Source organism: Rhodnius prolixus, unplaced genomic scaffold (genome assembly GCF_049639745.1).
Source record: "Rhodnius prolixus isolate KJV_2025 unplaced genomic scaffold, Rpr scaffold_2, whole genome shotgun sequence".
Taxonomy (NCBI): Eukaryota; Metazoa; Arthropoda; class Insecta; order Hemiptera; family Reduviidae; genus Rhodnius; species Rhodnius prolixus.
The window spans coordinates 50,515,292-50,524,937 of record NW_027411592.1 but is presented as its reverse complement, the minus strand read 5'-3'; the positions used below and the strand labels follow the sequence as shown (position 1 = coordinate 50,524,937).

At 33.5% G+C, this 9,646-nt stretch overlaps 1 long non-coding RNA gene across 3 annotated transcripts; it reads left to right on the top strand.

Annotated features, from left to right (window-relative positions):
- Positions 1-349: 349 nt before the first annotated feature.
- Positions 350-6,224, top strand: LOC141449927 (uncharacterized). 3 transcript variants are annotated; one of them, XR_012455772.1, is made up of 4 exons: positions 350-511; positions 601-651; positions 4,634-5,503; positions 6,045-6,224. It is a non-coding gene; the product is annotated as an uncharacterized lncRNA (long non-coding RNA). The 3 variants fall into 3 exon arrangements; XR_012455771.1 differs by lacking the exon at positions 350-511 and having other exon boundaries at positions 518-651; positions 4,634-5,470; XR_012455770.1 differs by lacking the exon at positions 350-511 and having other exon boundaries at positions 518-651.
- Positions 6,225-9,646: the final 3,422 nt, after the last annotated feature.

Below are 9,646 nucleotides of genomic sequence, written 5' to 3'. Positions count from 1 at the left end.
CTTGGTCAGTTGATTGTTTAAAGCTTTGGACTAACAAAATTCACCCTCTATTTCCACCATAACCAGTAACAGAGTTACAAATTCATTAACAGACTAATTTCGTACTTAGCGCACCCCCCGCTAAATTTCTAATTGAACCGTTTTCCTATTCATCATCATTTGTTAGATTTATGCATATTATTTTGAAAACATAACATTGTTCTTTACTATTAATAAATTATTGTTACTTGTACATTAAGTTTTTATTTTGATCAAAATCCAAATTAAATGTTCGAGTAAATTAATTTATTGACTCAATTATTAAAATTAAATACATATAATTTGTATGGGTCAGTCTGTTTTAGTTTACGTAAACTAATTTTTGCCTTTTTTTTTGCTATTTAATTGTTTATCTTTGAAAAGTTTATCTCAAATAAAACTGTTCAAGAGCTGAAGTAATTCTATTTAAAATCATTTCTGCAAACAATTTGCTTTTTAACCTCCGCTTGCAAACTTGTTTCAAGGATCAATGGTAAATATTACTTATTGGAGTTTTTTCTGCTAGTAAATATAACCATCAGTTTTGTTTACAAATAGAGCTTTAAAAGTCTGGAATTTCAGATTTTTGTTGTTGAAATTTGCAACTACAAGGCAGTAAAGCTTCTAAAACATGTAAGTATTGAGATTATCACAGATTGTTTTATTGAATACACAATTTGCAGAAGCATTGATACTCGGTGAAAACTTAGTACTGCATAGATTGGAGATGCTTAGATATGGAAAGGCTTGCCTGAACCTTATACTTCAAAAACTGTAAAATCCGAATGGGTTTCAGTAGAACGTTAATGTATCCGTGCTTTGTTTGAGAGTTTAGTTTTGAACTATGTGTCAAGTAGACGTACTTAGTAAGTAACGTTTCTACAGTTCTTTCCGTTTGAATCTTGAATGCTATTTTCATGTCAACTTTTGATAATGTAAAGTACTAGTTGTTTGAGTAATCAGCTCAGAAAGTGACGTTTGATTTAAAATAAACGGAAGAGGAAGCAGAAAGTTATATTCTGGCGTTTCTGGGTAATCACTGAAAAATAAAAAAAGCTTAAGCAAGCTTCACTGAAAATTTAAGAACTACGCTGAATGGATACGAAGACACTAAAAGTCTAAACATGAAAAGCACAAATGAAAGAGTGCATAAGATTATATGAAGGTTACAAAAAGATACCTCAAGATTAGCTTCATGAGATTTTACCAATCGAAGATACCCACCATTATCTTACTTGTTCACATTTCCAGAGAACCTCAAATTATGTTTTTTCCTGTATAATCTGTTACTGCTGTTGATAAATGGAGCTTTAAATCCAAAACCTTGGATTATTTAAACTCCAAAATTATTGTTGCCTTCCAGAGGTGTGCAATGAATAAGCTTTTAGCGTCAGTTGTACTGTTTTCTCGTCTAAGTACAGTCCAGGCCGACCAAGTAGCCCAGAACTCCACATAGAGGTATAATCAGTACATCTTCTGGAAGTTCTTTGTTCTCCATTTTTTTTACAACAGTTCTAAACTCTTGCATTTAGAACACGTCTGTCAAACCAAATTTCAGTTTTCGTCCTTTCTTACCCAAAATATTGTTTACATATTCCTTAAATGATTCTAAGAAGCACAAAACGGAGAAGAACCAACTTTGATGACTTGGTCATGGTCGAGCTTCAGAAGTATGATGGAGGACGCTTGTAATAGCATTGTTTAGCAAAGTACAGAAGGCCTATTTTGACAAGCGAAGCTTAACGTTCAACTTAAAATTAGGTGTTGCGGATGGTGGTGGAAACAGATGCTCTTCTACTTAAATTTTGTCTAACAATCAAAAAGTAGCTTAAACGTGTGATCTAAAATGGGGATCTCCCACTTTGTAAGACCACGCTCGTATGCAGCATTTCTCTATAATGTTTTATCTGTCCTGATTCGCAGATGCTTAGAGTAAAGAGTAGCATCGGTTTTGGAAATTTGACGAGGTAACATTACTTTCATTTAGATCTACGAGGGAGATGTCGGTCTGTTGTCCCAAATATATACACTAGAATCATCTCTCTGAGTGAAATATATTTAAACAAAGAGAGAAGCTAATAAATACAAAATAGAAATGTATTCATGTTAATCTTATAACAAAAATTTAAAAAAAATCATTTAACATCAAATAATATGCAACCGAACCAGGCGGAAATTCAACTAAAAATCTTCTTCAAAAAACAAGAAAGAATGCAAATTACACAATCCATTTAATGTTATTTCATGATATGACATTGCATTGAAACAAAAGTGCAAATTGCAATTATATTACACGTGATTTCGTTATGACGTCACGGCCCGTCGGTAGTATGACTGAAATTAAATAAAACTGTGGCATGAACAGCACGTCAATGGGAGACTCGTTTGTGATACCCCAGCGTGGTACGTATATCGCAGCTGTCCGTACTACTAGCATCTCTGTAAAATTAAAATGAAAATAAACCCAATTTCATATGTGAAGGGTTTTTTAGAGAGTAGTAGTAAACATTGGCTACGACCACTGGTCCAGCTTTAGGTAGGGAACATTTAATCGTACATCTAAAGTGACAAGTTAAAATGGCGATATTGTTGGTCACATGTCAGCTACTGCACACTGTTTCCTGCGTGCAATTATTTGATAAAAAATAAAGAGATTATCTCCTGCATCCTTGCAAAATCTTGACTTACCATAAAATCTAAATCATATTCTCTGATCTAAAACACTCACAAGACTTAATTTACTTGCAGTTTACACAAATAAATTCCCTAAAAATAATTTGTAATAAAAGAAAATGGTAAATGATTCATCCCAGCTGGTTACCCTTCTTGACTTTAGAACCCTCGTATATTCCTACATCTTCATATATGATATAAACTATTTCCAAACATAGACGAAAAGAACTGCAAACCAGGTTTAGCTCAAAGCACAAACGAAAGACTACCTAAACAGCTCTTAGCTTGTAAAGTACCACAAAATGAAACTTGTAGAGTTACAGATTTAAGTCACTTAATTTCATCCCACTCCGATCCGGTGCAAGCCAGTCAGAATATACAAACTCACTTACAGCTTCTCGAAACCTGGTTTCGAAAATGGAAAATAAAAATTAATGAGCAGAAATCAGTGCACATTACGTTTACTTTACGAAAATCTGCGAGTCCACCAGTTTTCAACTGAACTGTGTAACGATTCCTCCAGCTGACGTAGTACGATACTTAGGACTGTACATTGACAAGTGACACAACCCACATACTCGACTGAAACGACAAGATGTGAACAGACGCTACAAGCTACTTAATACACTACTTGACCGCAGATCTAAACTCGATTTGAATCACAAACTAAGCTCATCTATACAAGACACTATTAAGACCCATGTGGACATACGGAGCAGAAGTGTGGGGCTCAACCAGAACCTTGCAACTCCAAACGCCTGCAGACACTACAGTCAAAAATCTTAAGAAAAATCCTTAATGCTCCATACTACATTTCTAACCTTACCATTCGCACTGACCTTCACATCCCCTTTGTCACTGACCTAATAAAGTCTCGCTACCGCAGATTTCACAGCCTCCTAGCTCACCATCCTAATCCTCCTGTACAACAACTCTCCTCTCCTCAGCTTCCCGACAATCCTCCTCGTCGCTTGAAGCGGAAATGGCCTAGGGACCTACTGATGTGAGTGTAATATCCACTGAGAAAGAGTTCCATCAATAGGTGACTGCTCCTACATGACATTCATGAGAACTTAACCACTTTCATCCAATTTACTTGATGCAACATTTGTTGCAGTTGTAAATGTACTAATAAAGTGAAAAAAAAAGTCACTTAATGTTTTATCAAGTTATTTTTATACCCGAAAATGTAAATAAAATATCACAGCTAACATGTACTATACTTTAACTGTATACTTCTCATGATGTCATTAATTAATTGAGAATAAACTAGTATTTAACCAAAGAAAACGGATGTAAAAAAACACAAGGCCATTTGGAATTCCAGTCATCATAATTCATAGTTAAGGAAATAAGTATTTAATAATTTTATTAATATAAAACTACCTACACTTTAATTTAAATAATTTGATCAAATAAATAAAAATGATTGAAACATAAAACTGAAAACATTAAATAGGAACTTGCTGGTTCCTTAGCAATAATTATTGTGCACAAATATATGCATATACTTAGTATAATGCATGGAAAGCAAAGAGTGAGGCTAGTATTATTTAAGCAAGGACTAATTACAGGATTTTTTATTAAAAATAAAAACTATGTAAGTTTATTACATTTATTATAATACATTAATTTCCTTTTTAATTACATATGTACATCAGACTTAGTAAGTGGGGGAATAATTGATGTTTAAATTTACCGGATCTTGTAACAAAAAACAAGAAAATGTATTTTGTTTAATGTTTTTAAGTTTTCTTTGTATCAGAATCAGAACTAATTTTAAGAGTGGCTAAAACTATAGTATGTACAACTAAATAACTTGAAAGCAATGAATAAGTTCAACATACTCGTATTTGTTCATTTATATCTTGTTTTTATTTGTACTTTACATTATTAATTATAAATTATTTTATATTAATATTATTCTTTATTGGCATTACAGGCCAACAAAAGAGGGGTGTCTTACTACCCTCTGTCCACTACGGCCAATCTTCTCTATAAGGAGATTGCAGCTTTCCAGTTCTGCAAGTCCAACAGAGTTGTTGGCATCATCTCTAATTTCTTCAGCCCATCTCTGACAGCCAGAATGGTTCTGCCACTCTTCTAGTAACGGTCAAGACTTTCTTACCTCTGTTTCAGATGTCCTGGCAACAAGTCCACACTAGCAAATTATCTTCAGATTGGTTCTTATTTCGCAGTCTAGCCAGTTTTCTTTATTAGGCCGAAGATACTAGATTCACTCATTGCTCCTCAAGTGCTTCCATGCTCCAGGGCCATAGATAAGCGCTATGCACATAAATACAATTTTAAAGAATATTTAATAAATGAAGAAAGTTTATAGAAGGAGAATGAATCTTACATAATTATCTTAAACAATATTTATATTATAATAAAGATATGCGGGCGTACAATATTACTTCACATTAAATGATTAAAGATCATTACACAGTATGATATTAAGAATCAGCTATTTCTACTAATTATATTTAATACATAGAAACCATAAAATGACCCGCATAAAAAACTAATTTCATCAATTATTAAAATTGAAAAAAAGGATTGTTGCAGCTGAATTCTAAATTACAAGAGAAAATTTTGCCAGCTGTAGTGTTAATTTCGCGTAAAAATGGCTGTAAAAAATATTATATTGTTATTATGGAAGTCTATAGACTAGATGGCCTGGCTTAGCGTTCATCCAAAATAGAAATAGTTCCATTTTCTGTTAAAGGTCAAAGGGTCTTAACATATCTCCGGGAAATGAAAGAAATGTAGAAGCTAAGTACGTACTTCCAGACAACCTAAAAAGAAACTTGTATGTAGATTCTTTAAATAACGATATTTAAAGGTTAATGTTTGCCCAACAAGGTTGATTAGTTTCTCTAATTGATCGAATTTTAATTAACAATTTCAATTCATTGAAGCAAATGAATTGTTCGATGGTAATCAATGTTGTTTACTGTATTCAAAAGTTTCAAAAGTCAGCAACATAAACACAAGATTAATCAATTATTTTTTCTCAGCTCCTTGTAACTTTTTCTTAATTGAAAAATTGAGAAAACCCTGTTTTCCTAAAAAGAAAACATCATAAAGAGAAAGATAGTTTATTATTGCCACTTTCAGTCATAATTATTTATATTTCTTTTGTCTCCAAGTTTTCGATCCCAAAGGACTAGGTTCATTTTCATTACTGTGGAACATATTTTACAGAAACAGATTATCATGTACATTGATTTGATGATAAAATAAAAAAAAAAAATAGTTCACAATTATTTACCTTATGCTGATTTAAAATTGAAACTTGTTTCACATTGTGGTTGTTAACCTTAAAGATGTCTTTGGTCCTGACTGTTCAGGTACTGAAATGGTCGGTTCTGTGCCCACTTTCTTCAGCTGCCTTGTCAGAATCTCGTGAGTCTATTTTTTGCGAAGTCCGTGGCAAGTGTTGGGTGCGGAAGTGAAAGAGAAGATACCGCGAATTGTTTCGTGATGGTGAAGATGGAAGAATAGATAATAAATATTTATGAGATTAACGACATTTGTCTATTATTCTAATTAATGAATATAATTACGTTTATTTAATTTATGTCTTTATTAAGAATGAGTGATATGTATTAATTAATGATTGTAAAGGAAGTGTTAGACACGGCGTGATTGCTGGTGGTACTTTGCGACGTGATGGTCCAATTGGTGATCTGATCTTGCGTACGATCGGTAATTAGTAATGATCACAGATGCGTTCTTCTGCTACGAAGAAGATTTTCTTGAAGGTTGGTAGAGTCCCATCTACTCTAGAGTCTAGACTATGAACACTGTCTCTCACAGCCGTATGTATTTCAGTGGGAAGATCAGTGAGGAAGGTGTCTCAAGAACTTAGCTTTTCTAGCTGGAATATCTTGAAGGACCCAGGCATATCGCTGATCACACCAAATGGTTCAGGCTGTAGGAGGAATGCAGTGCTCTCTTAGTTGGCCACAGTTTTTCCTGCGATGCCATTTTCTTTAAATTAAATTAAACAAACTACTCCTTTACAAAGTGGTCATTAGGCCGATGTTGCTCTACGCCTGCTCCGGCTGGAGCCTGACTTGTAGTAGGTAACATCAAAAAAACTCCAGGACAATACAGAACAAATTTCTGAGACTAGCGACTGACTCTCCACACGTACTATGGATTGACTCACTCCACGAGACTGCATCCAATATTCCCGTACACACCTATATCCAAAATCGTCTGCTGAAACTCCTTTCCATCCTAGAATGTCATCCTAATCTACTCTTCCGTGACATAGCCTCCTACACATCCTTCTATTCTCTACAGGCATAAAAGAATCAAACACATACTCCTCTAACTTTCTACACTAGCTGCAGGTCTTTCCTCTTTTTCCCTGCATTCTTATCCTCCTTTCTTGTTATCCTCATTTGTTATGAAGGTTACAATGTTTTGTACATTGGTACTTCGTATATCTATTTTCTTTTATTTAAAGTTTTATTCTAATCTATTCTATGGCACAATAAGTCTTCTGTGGCTGCGGTGCCTTGGGGTATAGGTCCCGTCCCATCTACCATCTAATCCATCTAATCTATTCTAAATTAAATTAATTTTCCGAAGCTATTCTAAATCCATTTTTGAGGTGGTAAAATGTGAAATCAGTGCTATTAGCGTTGGTTTACAGCGAGGTGAATATTACCGTCGTCACATAAACGAATGACCGTTCTTCAGGAAGTCTGTTTTTGAATGACCAATTTGTCGATTTAAAGCCATTACTCAGACTTTGCTAAGCTCGTCGTAGGGCTTTAGTAGAACAACCACCCTCTTTTAGCACAGGTGACTGCTCGCCATATTGAGGGAGACTACTCTACCAGAAATGAGAGGGTTAGCGAGAAATTGTTCTGTAATCATTTACTCCTGTAAGCTTCTGCCATTGCATGTCTTTAAAGCATATTTTTAATTTTATTCAAGCTCGCTCCTGGTGCTCTATTATATACTATTTACTCGTAAATATTGTTCTAAAAAAAACACCTACATTTCAAAATAAAAATGAAATATCGCCTCCACCTCTCGCCCATGCAAAAAAAAAAACAGAGTATAGTCGGTGTTAGATGCACCCACAAAATACTTTATCATAAATGCATGGGAGATGTTGTGACAGGCGACATCGGTGGTTGGTGTGCACTTCAATTCGATGCACACCACTGCATACGGATATTCCCTACCTCTTCTCCCATCAAAACTCCTACTTTATTTCTATATATATTGCATTAATGCACCAGCCTGTTAAAAACCTCAAATCAGATTTATGAAAGGTTTTTTTGTTATTATTGTGCTTTGTTTTTTTGTTATGCGGGCAGATATTTTTTATATTTGTTTGAATTGTGTTTGGCGCGGATGTTTAGAATGCAGGGATTTACGCCATACTCTGGGGGTCTCAGCAAAAATAATCAGAAATTATGTTGGCCAGTGCTGCTATCTGGGGCGTCATGCATTGTTTTAATGCTCTGCAGAATTTATCAACTCTTATCTCTAGTGCATATCTGCATGGTGTATGCTATATTTTTATTTACACATTTTTTTTTAGGTGACCAAATTGTGCATCCGAAAAAATTTAACTATTCTCAAATAATTGAAAAACAATGCAAGTATTGTTCTCAAATAATTGAGTTCAAATCGATAATTTCAAACATTTTTGATGGCGATAGTATATTTCAGCTCGTTTTTTAGTTAATTGATAAAAGAATTTAGTTGATAAAACTAAAATAAAATTATAAAAAGTCAACTAACACTTTACTTTTGTTTCTTAGTTTTAATAACTATCTGAACTTCCTGATTTATTTATTTCTAAAGAATGTAAAATAAGGCTAAATATAGTTGCAGTCTTACACAGAGTTAATAACGTTAATAACAAAGAACAGCTTCTTATAATAAAATTTTGATCTTATTAATTCCCTTTTTCATGCTGAATTGTTTCAGCTTTAGCAGTTCCTGTCTCCTACTTTTCAGCTTTTGTCTACTACAGCTTTTGCAGCTGTTATTTACTGCATACCTCTGTACAGTGCTCTGGAATGCTTTTTTATTTTTATTAGATGATAGGTTGATTGTTCTGAAATCCTATCTTGTATAAGATTCTATATACTACCTTAAAGAATCAGACACAAAACAATGTTTGACATTACTTTTTTCTCCCAACCGGCGTTCTGTAAACAGAATACTAGCTAAGAGAAGCTGAAAAGTAGTAAACAGGAGCTGCAAAAGCTGAAAAGTAGAAGAACTGGAGCTGCAAGAGCTGAAAAATAGTAGATTGGAGCTACTAGAGTTGAAAAATAGTAGATTGGAGCTGCAAGAGCTGAAAAGTAGTGTGCAGCGAATTGTTTTAGTAGACAGAGGACTAGTTTTCCTTCCTGATGTTGATCCCCCAACCACAGATAAGAACATTTGCCAAAATTTAATTTTTATTTGTATTCTAATATAAATATTTTCTCATAATTTTATGAGATATATTATGATATTACATATTAATATGACTTGGAATTTTATATTTTAGTAAATGTTCTTCCGAAGCTGGTGCTAGCGAGTTTGAGAATCAACGTATTTGGTTATTTATTATACTTATTTATATTATATGCATTTCTATATTAATATCACAATTTTGTTATTTTCAAATTTCTAGTGCATACATAATAAGCTAATATTAGCATGTCCATAATTCGAAATTCAGACCATGAATTTTCTATTTTCTTATCATAAATCAGCATTCTGTTGGCCAACTTGAGTTAAATCTTATATTACTTCGACTGATTTTTATTAGTGAATAAATCCAATCAACTCAAACTTTAACATTATGTTGAATATGTAAATTTCTAATTTGATATTTGGAAGGAACAAAACAAAATCAGTTTTCATCGCTTTTAAGGATACGCAGTAGATATATCGTATTGGTGGATGCAAAAGATGTATGCAGAAT